The 26,292-nt window shown below is 39.0% G+C and overlaps 2 long non-coding RNA genes across 2 annotated transcripts; one reads left to right on the plus strand and one right to left on the minus strand.

Annotated features, from left to right (window-relative positions):
• Window positions 1-1,731: 1,731 nt before the first annotated feature.
• LOC120741853 lies at window positions 1,732-25,608 on the minus strand. Its single transcript, XR_005697702.1, has 3 exons — window positions 25,597-25,608; window positions 8,328-8,335; window positions 1,732-2,840 (listed from the first exon to the last, which is right to left on the minus strand). It is a non-coding gene; the product is annotated as an uncharacterized LOC120741853 (long non-coding RNA).
• LOC120741852 lies at window positions 16,368-17,600 on the plus strand. Its single transcript, XR_005697701.1, has 3 exons — window positions 16,368-16,445; window positions 17,088-17,178; window positions 17,368-17,600. It is a non-coding gene; the product is annotated as an uncharacterized LOC120741852 (long non-coding RNA).
• Window positions 25,609-26,292: the final 684 nt, after the last annotated feature.

A 26,292-nucleotide genomic window follows, 5' to 3' on the forward strand; every position in this document is an offset into this window, starting at 1 on the left:
CTTTTGGTAAGATGCCTCGTTTATTTTTGCCAAATAATAGGTCTCATGACATAACGATGTTGTGTTACATGTTACAAACCATTATGAAGCCTGATTCCTCTTGAGCAACATGGTGGCCATAGTGCAGCATGTTCCATTGAACAAAAGCCGGCAATGAAACATCTACAGTGGGGAAAATAATTTGATCCCCCTGCAGACTATTTTACTTTGCTCACGAAGAAATGAAAAGTCTCTGTTCACTTGTTTTTGTTTCATTTTAACAGTGAGAGACAAAACATCCACCAAAAGTCCAGAAAGACACATTACATAAAAGCTATTTCTCCCAATGATGCAAAGCAATGTAGTAAGTATTTGATCCCCTACAACCAAGCCAGAATTCTTGCTACACCAAATTGGTTGTGTCCATATGATGCACACATTAAAATCAATCAATTACACGAACTCTTAGTCTCACCTCTCTGTGTCTGAAGCACACCTGTCCACAGAATCCATTTTTAGGACCAAAGATGTCAAAGGATGTTGGAGATAAAGTTGTAGACCCTAACAAGGCCAGAATGGGCTCGAGATCATCGGCAAGAAGGTGAGAATTGCTTGTGCAATTGGAAGAAATATAAAATGACCATCAGTTAACCTCATCCTGGAGCTCCATGCAAGATCTTTTCTCACAGAGTGAGATGATGATGGAAAAAGTGGTGGATCAGCCACAATCCCCAAGGTCATCATTAGGTAATTAGCCCCGATTCTTTTGACCCCATGATAGAACAGAGAAAACCCGACTCATAGTGGTCAAAACATTTTATATTTCTTTTTATTCAATCATCTTCCGGAAGAGAGAGACCCCTGCACAGCCCAAACGCCAGTTGCAGGATCTCTAACATTTGAAGCTCCACATGTGTCTTATATGGTGTTATTTCGGTACTTCACACGTCACACACAGTTTCATTACAAACGAACTCCTTCTACTCAGTTCCTCTTTTCTATGTCTGATTTATTAGTATGCCTGTGCACTAAAACTTCCTGTGCAGCTTGCAATAACTTCCCCTTTCTAAGGTCTGTTGCCAGGGCAACCTGTCTAGACTTAGTCTCACTCTGTTCCTCATATTCTACAAAAAACATGCAGTTTCTGGTCAGCCTGTGACCTAGTCAAGTCTGGGCCTCTCATAAAACACTCTAATGAGCAGATAAGCCTTAAAAAAATATCTGTTTAATTCTTAACAGTCCTCCATTTTCATTTTTCTCTTGAGAAATGAACTAATTCCTTATTTATCCCATTAAGTTTACTTACATGTTAAAAGCCTAGGGTATAACATAATGCTAAAATTATGCTAAACAAAATGAAACCTTTCAATTGCCCAACCCTATCTATCCCCTCAACGGGTTGTATGTGTTCAATGTTTCCTTATTATTTTGTCATAATTACTTCTATCCACAATTAATAAATCAAACAAATAAATCAGGGTGTGAGACAGCACCTTGCATTTACGCCAGGCTGTGAGCTGTCCTAAACCTACTTCCGACACCCCCTTTTCAACTAGAATCCCAGTTTAAATTTCTTTCAATGCCAGTTTAAAACCACTCCTGACTTCCCTCGGTGCACACTGTAAACTCCAAAAGATACAATTAGCTTTTTCTGGTAAAAGTTCCTACTTTACTTTTGTCACTGGTTTGGAAACAGTCTCTATAAAGTTAACCTGTTTCCTCTTTAAAAAATTACCTCGTTTCTTTTTTTTTAAACTTAGGCCTGGTTTCTTCGCCCCCTTTAACAGGTAGCACCTATCCGGCCTGAACACTGTGTTTGGGCAATTTACATAATATAAAAATCCTGCAACAATTCCTAAAGTCCCTCTCATTACTTTTATGCTCCCATTATAACCTGTGTCGAACAAGCTTTTGATCTTCTGTGCAATGTAAACAACTAGGTGTCTTTGTGCTCTGTTCTTCTTTTTGGGGTTCCCCTTTTCTCTGGTTGGTTCCGTTCGGTCTCGGGCTTCCAGGATTCTCGCCACCCCTGTGTTGCTGTGGTCCTGAAATCTTCTCCTGTAAAGGATAGAAAACAAAACGCCTCTCTCTGCTACACCTCACTAATCTACTGTGTTCATCTAAGGTCCTTTAATTATTCAAAGTTGGTTCACAATATCATGTTCTGGGCTCTATCCTTTATATTAACTTTACTTAATCTTAATTTACTTAATCTCAATGCTCTTTATGTGTGTGAGCAACACTTTTAATTTTATTAAACACACCCAGGGTAAGATATACACCATCCCCATATCAGCATAAATCTCCGCTAGAAAGCACACTCCAAAATTTTGTCTATCAGGATTTACGCCTCTTTTTGCTTCCAGCAGATACATAACGTGCAAAAGTTACAGTTAAGACAGTTAGACAAGTTTCTGCAACATTTTTGTTTCAGCCGTCTCACCCCCACACGTTTGCTGTTGACTTATTCATGGCATGCTTATCTTTAACACCTTCTACATCACTAGTTGCTAAGCAAAGACAAAACAAGATGTTTTCCACCTTTACCTTAGAAAATAGATCTATGTGATGTTTGTGTATGTAAGCCTGTTATGCATTCATTCCCTACACTTCACGCCATCCCTGCAAGTTAAAAGCTGTACAGTTAAAAGCTTAATGAATTCCAGGCCTTTGGCCTGGCCTATGTTTAAATCGTGTGTTTGTAAGCGTGTACGCAGTTTATCCTTCTATGCTCCAAGTCACTTACACAATATATCGACTGAAACATCGCACTCATCGAAGCTTATGACCTTAAATGGACTGAACATCAACTCTGTTAATGAGCACAATCATGCAATGTATGTATACAATGATTATAAATGCTTAATCTACTAAAATACATCCAACCCAAGTCAGAGATTTTCAATCAGTTAAGCTTAAGCATATAAGCAATCACTTATGCATAAGTTTTACTGCACCTGAATCATAAAAACCCATTATTTCAAATTAAACCTGAAATTCCCCCCTTTTGACACCTCTTATGTGTCACAAACTGAAAATGCTTCACCAGAGCTTAGGAAATTAAAAGAAAAAGGTTAGTCATATTATTTGACTAAACACATCAGCGATCCTCCTCTCAGGTATATCTGCTCCAGGCCTGCAAACATGTGTTTAAGGGATGAAATCAATTTAATCATCATGTCAAATCTTTTCGAACTCCTGGCTCCATCCAGAGCCAGCATCCTTGGAACTTCCTAGAAACAAAACCTGTGTGTTAACCTGAACGTCACATTTCATACTCAGTTTTCCCCACTTATGATCCAATCTGTGTTATAAGAAAGAAAACCTAAAACAGGACAGTTATCAGTCATGTGTTTCTTCAGTTAATGGTAACATGAGTTATATTCAAAAAATGTTTCCCCTTTAGCATTTGGCATTCTCCCAACAATATAATGTAATACCATAATCTAACCCCAGAAATTTTCTCAAAGCAAACATCAGCACCCCAAAACCAGCATCCCCAGAATTAAGTCTTCCACTCCTCCTGCTCAGGGCAAAAGCAAAACAAAGCAAAGCATCCCCTTTCTCTTGCTGGCATGGTAAATTGTTTGTCCACATTTATTCATCCCAACCTTGGTCCAGTCACACACATTCACTCACACGCATTCACACCAGATATTGCTGATAGTGGAGACTCCCGCGCAAATAATCAGATTCTCCACCCTCAGCAACATGAGCTCATTCATTTGTTTTATTTTGTTTTTTAGGAAAAGAGTTCTTTATGCTCTTGGACTGGATTGACCGCAATCCTTTTAGACAAGGACTTACAACCTGATCAGGTTCCCACAGGTAGCCTTCTCCTCAGCCAGTTGTAATCTGGAAAAGGTCACCTTATATTTGTTCTCCGGGAAATTTTTACAGCGCTGTTAATTCAATCTTGCAGGCCTGCTTAGAACAAAAATGAGAAAAAAGAGAGCTGATTATTAGCTCATCAAAGCACAAAACAAAATTACCTGCCACATGTTCACCTGCTAAATACACAGAAAATCTTGTTAAACGCCACACAGTCACAGTGTCTCTTCCAGTGCAAGCTTCACGCCTACAGTCAGACAGGAAACCCAAGTTCCTCTTTTTCTTTTCCTGTCCCGAGTCATTCAACTACTTTGCATACTAAGTCATCTCTCAAGAAGTTGCCGTGACAAAAGAAATGCATGTTTAAACATTACCACCTTATTAAATTATTTTTATTTCTCACGTGCTAAAGATGCTGTCTAATCTTCATGAGCTTCATGAGGTTAATGCACTTTCTGTTTGTGTGTGATTGTGTATATGTTTCTTTTCGCAGTGTTTCAGACTAAACAGTCAGTTTTCTCTTTCCCAAATTTGCTAACCCAAATTTTGATTTCCCACATTAAATAACAGCATTCCTCTGTGTTCAGCCAGGAGTTAGAGCACGCTGGTGAGGTTTAGTAACACATGGCGCTGTAAACACTTCAACCAGAAACTTGCCTGAACGTTTCCAGTGATGTTAACCTATAACTTTCTTCCGACTGCTGCATGTGGAAAATTGATCCAGGTCTGCTTTGCACCGAAAAGTATTCTCATTCCTAAGTGTAAGCGTGTTCTTCATTGCATTTATGTTATGTGGTCATATTAATGTCGAGTGTAAGCTGCTTCTTCATTGCATGTGTATTTTCTAATCAGGTTTAATTCATGCCTCTTTGCACTGAGCTGTGGATTCAAACTGTCTCACTTCTGATTATTTCCAAAATTAATTTCACATGTAACAATTTGTGTATGTGTGTTTTCTATTCATTCACGCAATTGTTAATTCATGTATTTATTTTTCTCGGTCTTTTCTTTTCTTTTTTGTTGTTGTGATGTGGTGGACATTTCTAAACCTCCATGATCTCAGCTTCCATTTTCAATCCAATTATATCCTGTACTCTCTCACTCGAACTCGTCCGGACTTGACCTCTCACTGGTCCCTGTCCCTCTTCTCACAGTGTCCTGTGTGGCCTTCAAATCTCCAGCAAACACAGTCCCACTCAGCTGTTTCTTCTTCTCTGTTTCTTCTCTGTTGATCTTTCAGTCTTTTCTTGTAGGTTAACTCCCAGCATGGGAAATATCACGTCCAGTGCCTTCAAACAGTCATGTCACTCGTCAAGTTTCCAGCTTGTAATTCAAAGCTCATTTTCCATCAGTGGTATTCATACATGCTGCTGCTTGACCCTTCAGTGTTATAGGTCTTGAAGGAGAGCCTTCAAGAGAGTGAACACCAGGAAAGCAGCAGGACCAGACGGCATCCCAGGTCGTATCCTCAGAGACTACTCATACCAGCTAGCTCCTGTGTTCACTGAGATATTCAACATCTCTTTATCTCAGTCGGTGATCCCCACATGCTTCAAAGAGTCCATCATTGTTCCTGTCCTGAAGAAACCCCACCCTGCTTCTCTCAATGACTATCGCCCTGTAGCCCTCACCTCAGTAGTGATGAAGTGCTTTGAACGCCTGGTCAGAGACTTCATCATTTCCTCACTACCAGACACACTGGACCCACTACAGTTCGCTTACCGTCCAAATCATTCCACAGACGATGCCATCTCTCATCTCCTCCACACATCACTCACTCACTTGGACACTAGAAGGGGGAATTATGTTAAAATGCTCTTCATGGACTACAGCTCTGCATTTAACACCATAATTCCCTCCACACTCACCACTAAGCTGGAGCATCTGGGACTCAGCTCATCTATGTGTCAGTGGATCTCCAACTTCCTAACTGGCAGACCACAGGCGGTAAGGATGGGCGGACATGTCTCAGCCTCCACCACTCTCAGCACTGGAGCCCCCCAGGGATGCGTTCTGAGCCCCCTGCTGTACTCTTTGTACACATATGACTGTGTGGCCACTACCAGCTCCACCACCATCATCAAGTTTGCTGACGACACTGTCGTGGTGGGCCTGATCTCTGATAACAACGAGACGGCCTACCTGAAGGAGATTAGGAATCTGGAGAACTGGTGCCAGAGGAACAACCTCCTTCTAAACGTCAGTAAGACAAAGGAGTTGATAGTGGACTTCAGCACTAAGCAGGAGAGGAACTACCAGACCCCTGTCATCAACGAGTGCCTAGTGGAGAGAGTGGACAGCTTCAAATACCTCGGAGTTCACATCACGCAGGACCTGTCATGGTCCTGTCACATCAACACCGTGGTGAAAAAGGCCCGTCAGCGTCTCTACCACCTCAGACGCTTGAGAGACTTCCAACTGCCCTCCAAGGTGCTCAGGAACTTTTACTCGTGCACCATAGAGAGCATCCTGACGGGAAACATCTTAACCTGGTTCGGGAACAGCACCATGCAAGACAGACGAGCTCTACAGAGGGTTGTGCGATCAGCTGAGCGCACCATCCGCTCCGAGCTCCCTGACCTGCACTCAATCTACAGCAGGTGGTGCTGGACCAAGGCCAGGAAGATCGTGAAGGACCTCAGCCATCCCAACAACGGACTGTTCTCTCTGTTGAGGTCAGGAAAGCGATTCCGCTCCCTGAAGACCAACACAGAGAGACTGAGGAGGAGCTTCTTCCCGCAGGTGATACGGTCTCTCAATCACACCACCACACAGTACTGACCCACACATATAGTTCTTACACACACACACTGGACATTCTGGACATTGTTTTCACTTCATCACTTAAATCACTTTAAGCATATTTGCACTGCACAAGACACTTACAAATGTGGATTGCACAACACTGGACATTATACTCTTCATTTCCAGTTAATACTTGTACAGCTGCTGTTATTGTGTATATATATATTTATGTTTCTTCATACATTCTTATATATTTCTATACTGTGTATTGTGTATTTTGTTGTACAGTTATTTTATTTTCAACTTTAATTTATATATTTTATCTTATTCTTTCCCAGTTAAATTTACCCTTCATTCTAATTTGTGTTGTACAGTTATTTCATTTTTAACTTTAATTTTTATATTTTATTTTATTCCTTCCTAGTTAAATTTACCCTTTTTAATTTTCATATTTATTTCCTACCTTATTCATAGCCCTTTCTTTTTTCTTTAGGTCACGAGCAGTTGTCTAAGCATTTCACTGCATATCGTACTGTGTATGACTGTGTATGTGACAAATAAAATTTGAATTTGAAATTTTAGGTCAGTTGCCAACTCTTCAAGTCCACGATGTTCTGTCTGTCTTCTGTCTTCATCAGGAGATCGACTGTCCTTTAAGCTTCTTCTCAGGATAAGGACAGAATGAAAGGTCAAGCTGTAAAATTTTAAGCCAAAGCCTGGCCTGTTTCTCCTCCCAATTCTGTTAATCTATCCTTTTGCCACTGCACTCATGTTTTTAGGTTGAGAAGAGTCCACCTGTATTGACACACTAAAACATGTAATTAATATCATTTTGTTACTTTCTAAGACATTCAGTCTCTAATTCCTCTGTTTTCATGTTGCAACGTCTGTCACCAGCTCACTAGCTGTATTCAGACTTCCTGTTTGACACACACACACACACACACACACACACACACACACACACACACACACACACACACACACACACACACTCTCTCTCTCTCTCTCTCTCTCTCTCTCTCTCTCTCTCTCTCTCTCTCTCTCTCTTCTATAATAATAATTTGAATTTGAATCGATAATTTGAATCTGGGCAGTGAGCACAGGGCCTACTAGAGGATGTTGGGCCCTAAGGCCCCCCTCATGACTGTTACTAATTGTTTGGTCAGAGACATTAACACCAGTGTCCTGCTGGAGGTCATTTTGTAGCTCTGACAGCGCTCATCCAGTTCCTCTTTGCACAAAGGAGCAGATAATGGTTCTGCTGATGGGTTAACGACGTTCAATGTTGGCCCTCTAGAGCACCAGCCCAAATTGAGGAATATAAATCCAATTTAAATGTACAGAAATTCACCACCAGCCTGAATACTTCTCTGTGGCATGGCCACTTTTTAGGAAAGCATTGAATAAAGAGAAGGCACTGGGCAAGAAAAGTGGTTGAATATAAAACAAAGAGATCCAAAGAATCTGCAAGGCCCCTAACTGGAAACATGAAATGGTTACACATACCACAGCTGCATGGTCAGTGGTCATTTTACACTCTGTGTTTTAGTCCTCTACAGGAAGGTGGTCGGCTTTTTTGTCTGCACCCAGGCCCTCGATGAGTCCTTCCTGTCACCTATAAATCAAATCATCTGATTGAATTATTCATGTAAAATGTTATCCTAATCGCAGTGTTATCAAAACTGATTATTATAGGGGATTTTAATTTGGAGAAACCGTTCTTTGAGTGGTTCAGATGGCTGTCTTATGTCAGTTCCAGATTCCTTCACCTCTTGTACTTGGTGAAGAACAGATAACCTACTTTAATAAACTTTATCAGCAGGGCTTACTGAAGGGAGGACATCAGATGCAATCCAACCATTTCACCTGCACTGCTGTCACGAGGCATCAGGGCCTGTTTGAAGAGCACGGCTCTGAAATGGTCCGGCAGGGATGGTTATTGAATGTCTACGACATGTCAGATTTGACATTTGAAAGAGCAAGTGGCTGGCATTTGTCTCTGCGCCAGGCCAGGCTCTGGCACTTCATGTATCATGAAGAACTGCTTGGAGGAAAGGGAGAAAGAGGAAAGTTTACATATCGGCACAGACAGATGAACATCGCTTACTGGAGTGCACGTTGTGAGACAGGCCGCTCTGATCCGCTGTTAGTCTCTCTCTGATGTCCTGCAATGGCTGCCTCGATAACTCTGAGTCAAAATGCTGTGATATTTAATTTTCACTTTCTCTTTCTCAAAGTTACATCAACACCAGTCGTAGACTGTATTTCTATGACCTCAGAAACATTGACAAGAAGATTTGAGAATGGTAGAGCTATTCTGATAGTACCGATTCCAAAAAGAATGCAACCGTGTGCATTAAACTGGCAATCTCGTTGCCTTTAAATTGGTTGTCTTAAAGACAGAGACCTGGTCTACAACCACTCACAGTCAGTCGCCACCTTTAAACAACTTGCATCAAGACTGCAATAAGACACAATTAGTCGACTATCAGTTCGCAACTGACCTGGGTTAAGTTGGACATTACTTATAATCTGTTTGTGATAATATAGCATTTAAATATAATAAATCTGGAAAAACTGCAAATTGAATGACATCTACATTGATAAAAATTAACATGAACTATTTACATTCAGCCTTCAGCCAAAATCTTATAGATGTGAAAAGATAATCCTTCCAAAATAGTGACGTAGTTGCTGCAGGCCAGCAATTTAACTGCAAAATGAAACTGGGGCTCAGCAGCAATGCTTTTATATAAAAGTATAGAAGACAACCAGTCACCAACCAGTCGAGTCCGATATTACAAAGAGACATAGCGCAGATGAGTTGCGCTCAGTGGTGCAGACTGACTCAAACTGATTGCAACCTATTGGCAATCTGCCTGCTTTCAAAAATTAGACAGCATGTATTTGCAAATGAGTCTGTCTGAGAGTGATTGAAGTCAGTTGGAGTCAAACCACAGTTGTTTGGAAACAGGTGGCCTCTCACCAGGAAATTGAAAGTGCTTGCTTGAGGTGAGGGTCTTGCATGCTTAACCTCTACTCTGATGACAAGTTGCAAGGAGGATGCTGTCTTATTATTACTCTTTTTTTTAAACTTTTTTTTTTTTTTTAGCCATTTAGCAACAATATACTATAAGATTAGTTTGAGATACTTTCTTGAGAATGTCAGGATAATGTGGACCATTTTTTTCTGATATGTAATTGTGAGGATATGACTTGACACGTTAAAAAATGTCCCAGTTTTTTAATGGTAAAGAATCCACAATTGAACCCACAAACACACTCATAACTTTTTGAGCCATCTGTGACATAACCTTCTTACTGGATGGCATAAAAATATAAGAAAAAATAATTTTCATGGCATGCTTATACTCCCTTGGTTTAAGAAAAAAAACCAAGGGAGTATTTGCCTTTATTTCCAACTCTTCTGTGCTATCATAGCAGTCTAAACCTTCCTAACATGAATAACTACAGCTGATGTCAGCCACCACATTGGCAGTTAAGAATCTGCATACCAATTTTAAAATGACATTTACCAACATAAACCACCACTGCTTGGTATTAGTAGAACAATTTAATAAAAGGAAACATGGCATATACTGATTAGCTGAGGTTAAGATTAGCATTTGTTTTAGTATAAAAATAAAAACTAACAAAAAAAATATCAACAGTATGTAAATGATGCATTAATGACAACTGGAAACTCGCAATATCCATAAGGCAAACCTGCAGGCCTTTTGTTCCATGGAGTGACACAAATATTCCTGAAGAGGGCAGCATTGTCTCACAATTTCCATGCTGCAGCTTCTCAGTAAAGCCTGAATTTTGCACTAAGCCAACTAGAGTACAGTGGATATATTATTCTTGGTTCCTGAGGGGAACATTATCTTCAGAAGCTACTTCAGTTCATGTTGGGACTGCTTTGAGTTGAATAAAAGTGGATACTGTTGGTGCTGGAATGACCTCTGCAGGTGAACGGCAACATCAGATCCCTGAAACACTACTACCCCCTTTCTTTTCTAAATTTTTTCAGAGATTACAATTGACTCTCAAGAGAAATCGCTTGTGGTAAGGGTGGAAGATAAAAGCAAGAAAAGAGAATAGCTAGAGGGTGAGAGGAAAACGTCATGCTACCCTTTCAGAAACGCACTGAAAGACGAAATTACCCCAAGGAAGTTAATGAAGTCTCACAAGTTGATGAGGGGAAAATTGCAGTGAAGAGGGGTCAGCGCTTTCTCTTTAGCCTTTCCTTCTTCCGAGGAAAATGGCTGCGGTCAAGATCCATACTTTTAGAGGACGTCGAGCACTCCAACGCAGAAATGAAGTGAGAGATGAGGGGGAGAGCACCAAGATTAATGGTATTAAGTGGTAGCACTTGGCAATGCGGTAACATATCGTCTGTGTTCTCTATTCTGGGCTGATAGTTTCATAGACCTTGGCTTTACACGTTGACTTTTAGCTGTGATTTACAGGATTCAAATAATCCGAGCGGCTTTTCATCATTGGAAAAAAACCTGCGAGCATCTCCGGTATGGAGTCACATTAGTGCCGGTTTTATCAGAAAATGCAATCGAATGCTTCCCTTCTGCACTTTGGATTGCTGGTTATCATGCAAAGCCAAACATTGAACTTTGTCTCGGTGATTCGGTTTATTCTCGGCAACAATTTCCCATCCGTTTAATGTCACTCTGAATCGAAAGGAAATGTTTGTATTTATGTACATGTTGACATTTTGGATGCAACCCTGTGAACCCGCTTTCTAGATCATTGGATGGGGATGTGCAGTATTTTATCTGACAGGAACACGTACACCCACAGATACACGTTGTTTGAGATATCATCTAATGGCAAATCTTTGTGGCTTCCTCTCTGGTGATTTGGACTGATTTTATATAATGTTTGACATTTTGATTTTACGTCTGACATACTATCTTTCCAGTTGATAACAGTGATTTTTATTCTCTGGGGTGGGGGTGGTGTTCCCTTTTTGTGAAGTAGCACAAAGAGAAAGTTAAATGTTTCCACTAATAGGAGCTTGTGCCAGATTTTGTATTAATTTGATCAGTGATTATTGCATCTTCCTCACACCGTGCTCCGCTGGGTTGTGCTGTCTTCGCCGTGTAACGCATGTGGTGCTGAAACCTTGCTTTTCTCTCTCGCTCCGCGGGACCAGCCTTGTGATCAAGTTGAGCGGGGGAGCCGAATAGAAGTCACTCAAGTCACCCTCTCTTCCCTCTAATGAGCAAAGCATCCTGTGGACGCCAAGTCCGAGACAGCATGGGAGCTCCCACACATGCACACGCAAGAAGGAGTGCGTCATGTGTGCGAACAAACACCTTCAATAGGATGAAATCCAGAGGATCAGGACCAAAGTCCCATCTGCCTTTGAGTAACTTTAAAAGGTCTCATGGTGTTTGGATTGAAGAATGAAGAGAATATTGTGTGTGTCTGTGTGTAAGTGCGTGTGTGTGGTTAAAGAAGGGAAGCGGTTGTTGGACCATACGGGGAGCCGTCATCAAAATCTCCCCTGGTCTATCTCAGCTCCTCAGCCCTCTACTTAAGACCTAAAGAGTAAAAAAAAAAAAAAAAGAACGATGGAATGTTAGATAAAGAGGGAAAAAAAGGACAGGGAGACATAGAGGGAGAGGAAGATGGAGAGTGAGAGGAACAGCAGTGTAGAAACCCCTCAGCGTGTGTGCAGCCTCTCTCCCATCACGCCGTACAGCGGGCTGCCTCTCTCAGCCTATTCAAAGCGAGTGTGTGCTACTGAAGGAGTGTGTGTGCTTCTTCACAGATGTCCTTGAACAGAAACCCCTCGGCTTTGTGCATCCCTGCTGCCACTGGAGAACATTTGACAAGCAGCAGGCTCTTGTTAGAGCGCTGTCAAATTAAAGGTGTGTGTGTGTGTAGGTCTGTGTGTGCAAGCGTTAGTGTGTGTTTCAGAGGCTCTATTCAGAGCCCTGTCAAATTAAAACTACCAAACAAACTGTGCGTCTCACACAGACAGGCCAAGTCCCATGTATGATGACAGTGGTAGGCCTAGGGCTGCTTTGTCTGTGTTTGTCTGTGTGGTGGGTGAAAGTCTGTGTGTGTGTGTGTGTGTGTGTGTATGTGTGTTCATATACATGAGAAAGAAAGACTGGGATTTTGCAGTAGTTTTTTTTTTTTTACATAAATATTTTGCTTGTTTGCAGTAAACAAATACATACATACTTTACTGCGGTTGAGGATGCTGATGTATCTAAAAAGAAAAATATATACGATACTATGAAACTAGAGTGTAAAATACGTGTACACATTTTGACCTCAGGCTGCTAAAGGATGATGTTTTGCATAAATAACCAGCAGTTTATTTTTGATACCCCATGTGGAAAAGAAATAGAAAAAAAAAGATAAAAGACTTGCATAAGATTTGGCCTACTTCATATCATATAAGGCTTTTACGATTTACTCATCTGAATCCAAAACATACAAGTTTCATTTATGTAATTTTTCAAGGGATCTTATATCTGTTTTCACTCTTGTATGCTTTTCATACAAGTTTCACACAAGACAGATACAAACTTTATAAGATTTATATTTATATTTTTTTCCATATGGGACATAAGCAGTAATGCTTACATTACAGTCTGTAAATTTTGCCCAACTGAAAAACATAAGAAAGCAAAAGTATGAACTCAAAACTCTCCTACTGAAGTCTAAAAGAGTATCTGATGATAAATCATGAGAAAAAGGAAACCTCTCTCCTGTGGGCAGCCGACATAGATGTATATATATGCCGCCGTCATATGGGGAATCTTCATCATTTATCGGATGTCCAGCTGTGTGTGTGTGTTTGTGTTGGGAGTATTAAATACTGTTTAACCCCACAAAGACTAAACATAATCAAAAGAAAAAAAAATCCTCCAAAATTAGACTATTTATTTAAGATAATCAACTGAAATGAATTTGACCAATTCACTATAGTGAATCGTAGTGTTCCTGTTTCTCTTTATTCTTATTTTAGTTTTGATAGTGCTTTTTCATATCAAGAGTTACATTAGTGCATTTTATGTTGTAGCATCCCTGCTTAGAATAATTCAGGAACCAGAGTCGTCCTACAGGCTCTCAAACCTGAATTCCTGCTGTGTATCATTAATAGATTTATCAGAAACATCAGCTAAACAAGCTCAAAAGTTAAACATATGATCACAACATTTACAAGAATATTGTATTTTTTTTTCTTTTCTATGATTCCAATATGTGTAATATTGCCATAGTCATGTTTTTCCCCTGAAACACAGGCGATCCCCCTCAAAAGACAAACACAACACAAGGTGCCAGACTTAAACCCCCTGTTAGCTTAGTACTATTTTGCCAGTTGTGCCATTTAATCTTAAGATTTTATATTTTCAATGCACAAAATGCTGTCAATTAAAAAAAAAGAATTAAAAAAATTCCGTTACAGTAGATTCCTATGAAGGAAAAACAGAGGATAGTGTAAGGCTAGCTATTTCTCCTTGGTGAAGTCTTACTGCTAAACCTTGACCTATATTAATTGTACAGATATCAAACTAATATGCATCTTCTGAGCATCAAAGTGGAAAAATATATATAGCTAAAAATATCAAATTATTCATTTCAGAGTTTATAATTACAGTTGTGGAGTGAAGGCTAGATTCTGGAGAGATTTTCACCTGGAATATGGGTCAAGGTCAGTGAGAGCTTAAGAGAGAGATTACAGTTTAAAACCAGCATTGCTGCTATATTTAACTTGAGACTGTATATAAGGGCAGAACTCTATGGTTGGGAAATACCTAAATTCCCATATTGTATTGCTTGTACACTACAAAAGCTATGTAAGAGTTTTAACTTTGCCTGCATTAGCAAAATGTTATGATTTATGCAGTTGCTGGCAGACTAATATCTTTAGAAGTTTTTTTTTTCCTTAATCTTGTAGCCAGGAAGCCGATTCATCTTAAAGAGTGATGAGGGAAGGTTGCTCTCTATGCAAAACGCATTAAAGCTAAATGAGGAGTCTATTACTCAAATCTGGCTGATAATCCGTTAGCTAAAGACCCCTGGCCGCTAACTAAGTAGATTAAGATATGTCATTGCCACCGCGACCAGGATGACAATAGTACATCTCCTTATGTTCTCAGACACACACACAGTCACAGACCGAACGTAACATATTGCCGAATATATCGTCCACAGCCACAGTTCTGCTTGGCATTCTCCCCACTCGCACACAGACACACACTCAGAGCTCAGTTAATCCCTTACTTTCTTTGCATTTGAACACACATATAGAAGCGTATACACGCAGTCTACACTCCTGCCACTTATCTACATACACTGTCTCTTTGCCAGCTCACTTCATAGAATTAATTCTGTCCTCTCCGCCCACTCTGTTGTACTGGTTACGTGTGTGTGTGAAGAATGCACAGGGGACTCATGAAGAGGCTGTGTTTGTACGAACATGGACAATTCATCATGGCTTGATTAACACGCAAGATTTTATCTCCCTCTCTTTCTCTCTCGGCACGATGCTCCTGTGGTGATAATTACAAATAATTTATTCTCACTGGTAAATGAACCCACGTTCTTTGTAGAGAATAAAGGAAACACTTTCTGTAGCCCAGAGTAAAGATATGTTTGTTAAATTTGGTGTAAAAACTTAAGACCTGTGCTTGCATGTATGAACGTTAAGTTTTGTTATATATGGTAATTTAGATATTTATGGCAGCTCAGTGATTTAACCTGAGCCATTAAAAAATTTAAAAGAAAAGAAACGGTCTTTTAAAAAAGACGGCGGCATTGACTCAATCAAAGAACCAATCAGAGGTTAATTTAGCCAAAGATGGTCAGCCTACACAGGCCAAAATAAATAGTAGACCCCAAGGCCAGAAAACATCTAATGTGCCACTATATACCATAAGGCGCACTTAAAATCCTTTAATTTACTCAAAAATTGACAGTGCATCCGGTGTGCCTTATGTATGAATTCTGGTTGTGCTTACTGACCTCAAATTGATTTTATGTGGTACACAGCGCTCAAAAATCTGTCAAAAAACATTTTAGTATGACTTTGATAAACTACTCTTGATGGATTGTCGGAGCATTACGGCTGCTGTAGTCAGGAGCCTCGCAGAGTAATCTGGGGCCAAAACTGTCCGCTTCAGGTCCCAAAGTCAAACGAACACTGCGGCGTCACTGAGAGTTAAAAACTGTCTAAATTCTTTCATTTTTAATAAAATGATCAGCGTTGCTGCTTTACCAGGTGTAACAATTAAGTTTAACATCCAGGCATCCATGAAAACAGAATTTATTAAATTTAACAGAGAAGTTAGCAGGAAGTTAGCTCGCTAGTTTCCAACTAAACATGATATTGCATGTTCTGACTTAGAGATTTCTGAAAAAATTAAAACGTACAGCTCTGCTATCACTTCTGACATAAATGAAGACAGGAAACTAAACAGCAGTGACTTTTGTAAGGTTACTGAAGTTGGGCTAGCTGGCATATAATGATGTGCTACGTCAGCGGTCCCCAACCTTTTTTGCGCCACAGACCGGTTTATGCCCGACAATATTTTCACGGACCGGCCTTTAAGGTGTCGCGGATAAATACAACAAAATAAAACTAGTACCGGTACCGAAAAAAAGAAGATTTATTCATAACACACGTGAAAAGACCCAGGAAAACCGAGTAAATGATAAAAACGATAACAAAATAACGCTGAAAACCGATAAAAACCCTGAAAACTATACACCTTTCCGTCAGAGCGCGCTGGTTACGAGCCGGGAACGAGCTCGGAAAGAGCATGCGCGTTTATTTTGCCGTCTGAGCGGTGCGGAGCTGTAGGATAAACACAATTGGGAGACGCAGACTGATGAAACAAAAAACAGTAAGTAGGTGTACAGAGTACACTGTAGTCTATAGCACACAGGAGTATTAGCTTATTATGTACACGTTGGTAAGTTGTCTTGTGACAACTGACGAATTGAAACAACTGAGCGTGCTGTGTGTGCAACAGATCGACAAACATTACTTTTATTAACTTCACAAGTAGTGCTGGTCCTAGCTGCTAGAACTGGGTAAGGGTGCCGTGGGTCTGTAGCTCTGTCCACCGTTTTAGGGAACATATTTTGTTTTAAAGTAAGTTACAGGGCTTTTCATTGCTTTTCTGGAGGTAACAACTATCGGATTTGCATACCCTCATAATTATGGATTATTATAATTACGATATTATGAAAAAAACACTGTATTTAAAAAAAAATCATTAAGAAGCAGAATAACAAATTGAATCATCATAAATACATTATTTTATATTTATTACTTAATTTTCTTTTATTTGAATTACTTTATTATTACAGCACTATGAATATATAATAAGGGAAGGATTCTGGATCAGCACCATGATGCAAACTTGCGACCATATTATATACAGTATTCTGGAGAAGGTATAAAATGTCACTGTGTGTACGTGTGTGCGTGTTTTATGTGTATAGATTTTTTAAATTATTACTCATGATATAACATATTCCAGACATGCCTTGTAAGGACACGAGGAGGAACAGTGACAAAAGGAGCTGTGTGAGGCAGTGGATCCCTCAGCAGCTGGATTAAAAAGAGCACAGGTAACAATAACACATGTACCAGTTTATGCATTGCAGAGGTATTCAAGTATAAAAACAATAATAAACACAATGTTTTAGTTCTATAACATTTTTCTATTATTACTTTATTATGGATTAGGTGCAAGAGTTTTTAAGTGTGGATAATTAAATAATAGATTAATGCAATAGCAAATTGTACTTTGTTCTCAGATGGACGCCACGTGGAGAGTGATAGATGAGATGAAGAGATGGAAGGAGGAAGAGAGGCAAAGAGTGACTCACAGGCAGAGCTTAGTTTATTTCTCACAGTTTTGTTGCCTTATGGTTCCAAGCGCTGTCACCAATCTTTGTGTTTTATTATTATCTCATAACACATGTTTAATCAGCTACCATCTCTCCTATGGACTTTTTACAGTCTACAATCTCAGATCACCACAGCCCTGCCCTTCAGCTCTATCAGTAACAGGAGCAGCAGCAATCCCTCAACAGCAACATTGTACCCCATCAGGTAAAACATAGGCTACATTTGGTTTGCATTGTCCCCACCAGTGATATAGTTCGATGTGATTTTAGATTCTTGATGAATGTGGGTTGTTCTTCTTCAGCTAGGTTCTATGTGCCCCCTTTTTAACTTTAAGCACTGGCCCCTTTAAACATCTCTGCACGGCCCTGGTTTGGACCAAATGAACCGCTCCATGTTGTGTAGCTTTCTGGATTCTATACTACCTAAATACTTATTTATTTCACAGGCTATACAGTACATACATCAAAATTCACATGTTTTATGTAACTGAATTGTTTAATTATCTGGGCTAAAGAAAATAAAGTTACAGACTATATTTAAATGAAACATGTGTATACTTACTGTATTTGGTTGTATTTTAACCATATAAAATGGACATTACAGGAGGTAACACCAGCATGGGTAAAAAAATGGCTTTGACTTTTCCACCCCATTTGATTTCCATGCCACTTTCATGCCAGCCTAGGAAAATTTCTCTAGATCTGCCCCTGGTTGGCACATGGTTGCTGGACCATTCCCTATAGGCCTATGTGATTGGGGACTTATCTCTTGATCCTCCATTGTCACAAAAATTTTCACACATCCAAAACTGTGAATAAGTTAAGTGATTAGTGGTCACATATGTGCAAAACTTCAATGTCCTAGCAACCACCTAGCAACAGGATATAGTTCTCTATTTCTTTTCACATTTAAGCACCAAAAATAACTTATATATTTATATATATAAGTGCTCATTGTTAAATTTACATTTTCAATGTTAAAAAGCTTTGGGAATGCATACCATTAAGTGAAATATGAAACTGTGTCAAACTTACAGTATTCACATTTTGATCACTTCAGGTCAGGGATACCTGCGTTAGTTTTTGGTTTACCAGTTACAGTATAAACCTAACAGTATATAATGTCAGCAGTGTATGATGGAAGACTTTTAAAGAGATGGAAAATACAGTCCTATAAATTTGTAAACTTTGATTAATAACATGCCTTTTATTTTGCAGTAAAACATAATCCTAAGTTTTGCAGCTCTTATTAAGTGCAAGCAGTAGACTCATAGTGTGGAACGTACACATCATCATTTCATCAAGCTATCATCCTTAAAATATGTTCCTGTGGTTTAGAAGAGTGGGTCAGCCCCAGTAAATGATTCCCAGATTCATCAACCTGCTTTGATCTGATCTGATTCACTCTGCTGTTGATTAGACGCTTATTGGAGCGAGGAGATAAGACATCAATAAGAAGAGATGGAGGAGAGGAGGAGGAGAGAGTAAATGGTGATAAAATGAAGGAAAGAAGAAAAAGGAGGACAGGGAGGGGAAATTATATTACTTGTTTTTCTAAAAAATTTCCCATATATTTATACATATATCCTTTTGTGTGTGTGTGGGTGTGTGTGTGGGTGTATTTGAGTGTGTGCCCAGTGCTTCCAATAGCAGTAGATTATCCAGGTGACACTGAGCAGTCATTACAGCAGCCATCAGCAGTTAATGAACAAATGGAGTCCACAGCATTTCCACTAAATTCATTATCACTGTATTGGACTTGACAGCGCAGATTAATAATTGGTTTGTCACGTAGATATTTTTGATGATTAATTCCCGTATTGATTAAGAAGAGACGACGGGGTGATGGTGTGTGTTGATGGGGTTGACTAAAGTGTCCACACCAGCAGCAGCGACCTACAAGAAGTCAATGGATGGTCAGTGAAGAGAGAGAGTCACTGCAGCCCAATTTAATCAAAACTGCAGATTGTGTCTTATTGGACTTTTGTCATACTTACTCTCTTTTTCTCTTAATGCTTTTGGATTCCTGGAGTTCCTGTAGAGACAGATTGATGTTATCTAATCTTTAATACTTTGTCAGTAAGCATAAACATGGTTTCAACATAAAAACACCACCAGAAGTTCTTCGTGGTTACTGTCAGTTTCTGGCCAAGCCTGACGTGTACCGTCACCTCTGCTGACACTGGCCTCCAGCCAAACCACCAGAAGGTCTCTGTTGCTGGCTTCCTGCTACAGGACCACTGGCCAATCCCCTAAATCGCTCCACTGTTTTGGTGAATAGCTCTTGAACTGTTTTCTCTGCTTTTTGGACTTTTCTGCTACTTTTGCTACTAACTTGCCTCATGTGTTTGGTATTACGTTTTACTTCACTGTCATGTTATCACTTTCACCTGTTTCTTATTTTCTGCCAGCAGCGTTGTTTTTTTGTTTTTGTTTTTCAGATTAGTCCCCTGCTTATTTAAAACCATGTTGGGATAGGCCCGGGGACCCTGATGAGGAAAAACACAACAGAATGGATTAATAGATGGATGCCATCCAAGTCTGCAGTTTTGATCCATATGTTTCACAAAATTATGTCATCCTTTTTCTCATATTTCCCCACACCATGCAAGTGGTTACGCCGTTGGCTCCTCCTCCCTGACTGTGGAGTTTTTCCTTTCCACCTTTGCAAAGTGCTTGTTCGTTGGGCATCATCTGATCTCTCTAATACTGTATGGTCTTTACATTACAGTAAAGCAGTAAAGCACCTTAAGGTGACTGACTTGGTGCCATATAAATAAAGCTGAAGTAAATTGAACAGAATTGAATTGCTCCTGGATGTTTATGGTGTTTTCCAAATTATAGAAGAACCTTCTGGTTTGGTATTCATTTTAGCATTATTTGTCAGAAAATATTTTTTTGAACAGACTGACACTGCATGCTAAGCGTAATGTCTTTACGCTACATTGTGACTTTAGATCTGACAAGAAGATACCAATAAATAGATGAATTTGTAACAAGTAAACCAAAGACAATCCACTAAAGCAGGGGTAGGCAACTCCAGGCCTCAAGGGCAGATGTTCTGCAGGTTTTAGATGTGTCCTTGATCCAACACAGCTGATTCAAATTGCTAAATTACCTCCTCAACATGTCATGAAGTTCTCCAGAGACCTGGTAATGAAGTAATCATTTGATTCTGGCGTGCTGACCCAGGGCGATATCTAAAACCTGCAGGACCCGGCACTTGAGGCCTGGAGTTGCCCACCCCTGCACTAAAGAAACATCCTTTTTAGTGCCTTTCTGTCTCCCTTTCTTTATATATATTTTATGTGTACTTGTGCTGCTTGATGCTCTGGGTCCATACAGCTTTCTCTCAGAGGGGACATCTTGTTGTCTATCCACTGAGCTCAGATTCATTAGTATTGATCAGGCATGTACTGGATATATAGATCCACCAAGTATATAGATAAGCCATTTATAAAGAGAAATCGTGGTCTACATATATAGATTCGCCATGTGTGCATATAGATTAACCACAGACAGCTTTACTGCGCATCTGTACAGATCTGCTCTGCTATGTCTCAGAAGAAAAAACTCGACTGACTTCTATTTAGGTGTTAATTTTAGTCGTCATGTGCGAGTCACTGAGTTAGAAGCAGCTAATCGCCATATAGAATTATGCATGAATACAAACACACAAAGCAACATAATGAAACTGATTTTCCCTTTTGAACATAGGCGTGAATAAATATGGCATTTTGAAAAATACTGTCGACCCCTCCACTGCAAGATTAATAAATAAAAAGGTGTAATGCATTCATATGATGCCGGATGTTTGAATAGACGGATTTACAAGTGTAAAACCATCACACCTTTATCACAGAGGATTGCTATCACAGAACTGGACTTCAAGAGTTGAAACTGTGAATGCTTCTTAGTCACAAATGGATTGAAGTTATCTTTCCCCTTTTGTGGGATGGATGGGGATTAAAATGATATCCACTATAGGGTTATCATTAAATTCACCATGTAGCATTATTCTATCAACAATTCTCCCACCTCTTCCCCTTTTTAATTTACACATACACAAAACAGATTACTCTGATGTATTCATCCAGACGTCAGTGGCCGCTGTTCGTCATCACAGCATCTGTGGAGATGATAAAGTGACGATGGGCTTCATTTCAACAGAGAGAGGGAGAGGAGGCCTCCCTCACAGATTAAAGAAAGCCTCGGTTTCCACAGGGACAATGGGGGAGAATTACCATATGAATATGACCACAGCACCCCGGCCTCTTAAGACCATCAATCTCCCCACGCCAAGCGCCATGATGCCAGATAACCCCCCGGATATCCCCTCTTAACCTCAATTTCTCAGGATGTATTAAGAGATGGTCGCCACACGGAGGAGGGGAGAGGAGAGGGAGTCGGGAATGAGGAAGGGGCTTGGGGTTGGACCAGCAGGCACTGCCATTTTTCTGTGCACACCCTCTACCCCAACCTGAAACAAGTCACAGCGCAATTAATCTTGTCCCAGAGGAAAAAATATGGCAGCTAAGTGAATTTTACATGAAGATCCTCCCTCTCCTTACCTGCCTTTCTCCTGTATCACAGCAGTCTATCAGTCTGGAGATTTGTGTAATGTAGGGGGTGGGAGATTCAACTGAATGTATGTATTAATGTGTCAAACTTGTGGCGGGATGGAGGAGACCTGTGGTGAGATGCCAGCATTGCTGAGAAAGGTGCTCCATAATATTGAACAGTGCAACATTTTAGGCGGTGCCATTGAGAACATGCAAAAAAAAAAAAACCAAAGCTGCAATATTAGATGTGTTTTCACTGCCTTTAGAAAGAGCTGGAAAAAAGGACACATTGATATATCATCACCTTCTTGATCTGCACTAACAGGCTATTGCCTATTTAACAAATGTTCATTCTAGTTTTGTCGTAGTTTTAACATACGAATGTAACGACATGAATTTCTCTGAAATGCTCTAATGTAACAGATTACTGTTCCTATATTTAACAAAACACCTTGAAATGAATTTGCTGAATTATAAGAAAAGATTTTGATGGCTAATTGGAAACTGTGCTCAGGAAAGAAACAACTTCTCACCAAACATGACATTCAGTCTTTCTCAGAAGGAGAAGGTGGAGTGATACTCAACCAAGCAGCAATGGCTTAATTTTAAACAGGTAATGCAGGCAGAAATCGACATGTTTCCAAGTGCTAATGAGCTGGTTTTAATCAATTTTTCTGCTGGCTCTGTGTTGAGATCCAAATACTTTATAAAAAAAAAACGTTGTATATGACCTTATGACGATAAATCTGTTCATTGTGATTTCTTTTATGGATGGATTTTGCCCTAATACTTTTGTTGTTAACTGATAATTATGTGACAGAGCTTTTAAAACAGAGTACCACATAAGTAATGCAGTGAGTAAATAAGTAAAGTAATGCAATGTAAATGGTAAAGGGACTGGTTCTTATATAGTGCTTTTCTACTCTATCTGAGCACTCAAAGTTCAAGTATCATTGACACTAGAAAAAACACTAGAAAGATTCCACAAGATATTGTATGAAATATAAATAGAAATCACAAAAAATAAAGTGTTACATGAACAGCAATATGGGTTTAGACTGAAAACAACTTCAAGCCATGCACTGAAAGTCTTTGTTGATAAGGTTTAACTTAAAATTTTGTACAGAAATAATCTAGTGTATTAGTCCTTCCATTACACTAGGTTATTTCTATAGAAAAACAAAAAAACCTTTTACACTGTTGATCATGAATTATTTTAATTGTAATTGATTATTTAAAAAATACACATGTATGGAATCAGAGCAGTTTCACTCTGGATGAAACATTATGTTGAAAACTGAAACCAGTTTGTTCAAATTGAGAACGTTAAGTCATAATTTTAAACTACGATATGTGGGGTTCATCAGGGATCTGTTTTAGGACCATTGTTGTTCTGTGTAATTTCCAGAACGCTACAAACAGTAGTATTTATAGATGACACCAGCCTGCTGTGCTGATGTGGAATCAGCTTCTGAATATGCTGAAAAATTAATGAAGTAAATTAAAGAACTGTTTTAATTACATTAAATTAACACTCAACTTAAGCTCAGCTAAATCCATGATATTTCAAAATTGTTATACTTTCACCACCAAGAAAACTATAAATGATGCTGAAATAGAAAAAGTGACTGAAATTAAATTTCTTGGGTTCATAATAAAAAGTAAACTATGCTGAAAACCACATATCAACTACATTAAAAGATTAAGATAACATTAAACGATAACATAAACCAAAACACAACTTACTCATATTCAATAAACCTGTGCATTTTGTGTTGATAAAACACGATTGAAACATGTTTAAATGAAGTAAGGTGAGCTCTTGGAATATTTTAATCCTTCACAATTTTGTCATTTTATTTCAACACTTTTCAATAACTTTTACCCCAGTACTACTTGGTCACTTAAATACTACATGTTGTCTTCATATTAGATAATGTTCAACAAAGTCTATAGTCTGGATACCATAAAAATTGAATGGATCTCAACAAGAACAAATTAAGTTGTTGAGTTTCGTACAGATCCTACATGATTTAATTGCGTTCAAGATAGAAACATGAAATTTTTGTGTTCAAATTACAAGGTAGACTTTTTAATGTAACAACCACCCAATTTACCTTTTTCGGTATACCAGTAAAAGTAGAGGCGGCCGCTTGACTTGACTGAGATGGATGCCTTCCTCAAACCACAGTCCAAAGTGTGCGAGACTGAAATCCCAAGCGGTGTCACTAGGTCAGTAACATTGCTATATTATTGACCTACTTCACTCGAACATGATATGAACAATTTAATCTACCCTCTCTGCATATCATGTAGTACTACACTATATAGTTTCACTTAACTATAAAGCACGAGGCAATTGTTTTAAATACACGCAAGATGCTTGCATAAATCCAAGAGATAGCCAATCCTAGTTTTTCAGTGTAGATTGTACAGTGTGTGACCTGTTTCACATGATGAACTGACTGAAATAGAGTTTGTGGTTATTTAATATGTCAGGCTCCTTCCATCCATCCATCCATCCATCCATCCATCCATCCATCCTCAGAATGCCAATATATTTGCCTCAATACATATAATTTCATAAATATATCCATCCATCTTCATCCACTTATCCAATTCAGTGGGCCTGTGGCCTATCCCAGCTGTTATTAGGGTGCGAGATGGGGTACATCCTGGACAGGTCATCAGCCTGTTGCAAGGCTAGCACAGAAAAACATATAACCATTAGACAAATAACAGTCACTGTCATAGTCACACCTATGGTAAATTTATAATGAATATTAATTCTAATGCATGCATGTCTTTTTTTTAGACTGCGGGAGGAAGCCGGTGTACCTGCAGAACCTGCGCAAGCACCAGGAGAACATACAAACTTCCCACAGAAAGCTCGTAGCCTGAATTATGTTTCACGTTGTATATTTTAATCCATATATGTTTTCATATTTTCAATTCATGTCCTGCAAAATATTTATCTTGCGTATGTGTGCACACAGTAGGTGTGTGGGTGGGAGTTTCAGGATGTACAGTGAAAAGCACATCCTGCCAACCAGGTGACAGCTGTTTGACTTTTACACTCCACTGATTATTCATTAACAGGTCACACTGTAACATCACCTCATTGTTATCGGAGTGTTCAAGCTCTCAGAACAATAGATGTGAGATATCAGCACATTTTTTTTAAACTCTAATATCTCTAATTTCCTTATTTTGTCAGGTGTAGTGTTCAAAGGGCTCACTGAAATAAAAATAGTCCATCACGTCCTTTTCTGTAGCTCTGCAGTTCAATCAGGGAAGTTGTGGTTATTCTTCTGCTTTAAACGCGATGTGTGAAAAACTTTGACTTACAGGAAAGTTCCAGCTTATTTCAACCTTAGTGCTTAACTATATTGTTTAGTTTAACTTTACCTCACATCTAATGGGAAACCCATTCCAGGCTCACAACCTTGTTCCAATATACAATAGTCGCACAATATATACACTAACTTTACACATTTACTAACTTTTCCAGATTCGACCTGGAATACACTTCAGTCCATCCAACTATACTGCTTTGAAAAATATGAAGGAGAACATAAAAATGTTAGACTTTTAACTGTATTTTCATAGGTTTTTTAACTTTTGCTAGTGGAAAAGATTTGCCACACTCTGCAATTGTTACTGCACCAAAGTAACAAAGTAATAAATAAATAATTCAAGCAGAAATCTTTTTTTCCCCCCACTGTATACTAATTAAAAAAACTGGGTTTTTTTTTTGGTTTTTATTTTTATTTTTTTACAATGGGGACACAAAAACAAAGTAAATTAATCATGAGCTACCAAAAGAATTTCTGTAGGTCTTTATTTCTTACAATTTGAAAAGACTGAGATGGACTGCTGAAATTACACTTTTTCTCATATTAAGATAACTCAGAGATTACATGACTTTTTTTTACACTGACAGAAAGGGGACTTTGAAATTTGTCTTAAAAAAAGGTAATGGATATATTTAAAAGTGCAAAAGTTTGGGGAGATCTATTCAGGGTAATAACTGAGTTTTGCCAATATGTGACAGTGTTTTGTACAATTAAAAAAAACTGCAATTATGTGGATAACTCAGACAACCACACACAAAACAAACAAAAATAAAACAAGAATAAAACAAAAGCATTTTATCTGAAACCAGAAAAAATGAAATGACAATCATTTAGTAGCTGCTTTAGTAGCCACAGTTTTGTGGACAAAAAAACAACAACCTTGAAGTCGCCCTAAAAATACTGCACTAACAGAA

This window comes from Simochromis diagramma, unplaced genomic scaffold (genome assembly GCF_900408965.1).
Source record: "Simochromis diagramma unplaced genomic scaffold, fSimDia1.1 OVJJ01000663.1, whole genome shotgun sequence".
NCBI classification, from domain to species: Eukaryota; Metazoa; Chordata; class Actinopteri; order Cichliformes; family Cichlidae; genus Simochromis; species Simochromis diagramma.